The sequence below is a fragment of the Fragaria vesca genome, unplaced genomic scaffold (assembly GCF_000184155.1).
Source record: "Fragaria vesca subsp. vesca unplaced genomic scaffold, FraVesHawaii_1.0 scf0513007, whole genome shotgun sequence".
In the NCBI taxonomy this organism is placed as follows: Eukaryota; Viridiplantae; Streptophyta; class Magnoliopsida; order Rosales; family Rosaceae; genus Fragaria; species Fragaria vesca.
The window spans coordinates 60216-61809 of record NW_004443414.1 but is presented as its reverse complement, the minus strand read 5'-3'; positions in this window follow the sequence as shown (position 1 = coordinate 61809).

Below are 1594 nucleotides of genomic sequence, written 5' to 3'. Positions count from 1 at the left end.
TGAGCCAACAATGGGCAATCTCTCCTGAAGTGGTCCTGACCACCACACTCAAAGCACCCAGAAAACTGCTGTTGCTGCCCATATGAAAAAGTCTGGCTACCGGATGACCCACCATGGAAACTGCCACCCGAACCATACTGCCCAGACTGCTGCCTACCCAACTGGCTCCTAGCAGGTCTCCTGTGACGTCCTCTAACCCTGAACCGAGAATTAGAACCTGATTCCCCACTACTGCTACTACCAGCTGATGAACCTGAAGCGGATGATGAAGCAGCTTTCTTGGATGGATCCTGACTAGGGCCACCGAAATCTCGTGGCCGAGCACTATAAATCCCCATAGACTCAATGGCCATGGTTGCATGAACAGCGTCAGAGAAAGTCGGGTAGTAAACACCCGTCATCTTATCTGCAAACACTCCACCAAGTGCCCCAATGAACATCTCCATCCTGGTCCTCTCATCAGGAACCAAATATGACACATGATAGCTCAAGGAAGTGAATCTCTCCTGGAACTTTATAACACCCTCATCATCCCTCTTCTTCATATTCAGGAAATCCGACTGAATTCTGCTGCGGTGGGCAGGACTGAAATATTGCCCCAAGAAAAACGTCTTAAACTGCTCCCACGACATATTCAGCGCATCCTCAACATTCCTGCTAGCGAGCGACCACCAGTGATGTGCTGAATCATCCAGGAAAGTTACTGCCATCTTCACCTTCCTTTCTTCTGGCAAATCTGTGCTCGCAAAAGCCTTTTCCATTTTGTCCACCCAAGTATAAGCATCAAGGGGTCCCTTGGCACCCTTGAACTCTCTTGCTCCAGCCTCATAAACTTCTCTCCTCTTCACTGTATGAGGTTGTAGAGCTCAATCCATGACATCCCTTAGCATATTCCCAATATCATCAACCAGTCCCCTGACCTCATTACCCTCATCGGCATTGGTCGAAGTAGCCACACGGGGTTGCCGTGGGCGCCTAGGAGGCATAGTACCTGAGGAAGAAGAAATTTAGTAGTCCATAAACAAGACTAACACAACAATCACATATACCTAATAACACATAGCATCAAAAGCATAAAATGCCAATGAATCCGCCGCGGTCGGATCATCACTCTATAGACACTACATGCTACTTAGGCAAATATAATAATGACAAGGAAGCAGGAAAAGGAAACCTATAGCTCTGATACCAACTGACACGACCCACCCCGAATTTCACCCTGAAACCCGGAGTAAGTCGTGCGGGGACCACCTCCAAGGAAAATTTACTGAAAAGATTAAGAAAATCTCCCTTGCAGATGGACAACCCTAACTCGAAAATTTCATATTACACTCTTAATTCAACACTTCCGAACATCACATAATTATCCTTCAGAAATTCTACACATAAAATACAATAATCCCAAAGTATTCAGAGCTACTAAACACAAGCGGAAGCAAGAAAACACGAGTAGGTTGAACAGGTAACCTACTGACGAAAACTGGCAGAAATGCGGGTGACTATGCCTCGCCTCCTACTAGATCCAACCCGAACTCTGCAGACTGGGCAATTTAAACGAAGGGCCAGGGAAAACATTTAACAACGTTAGAGTGAG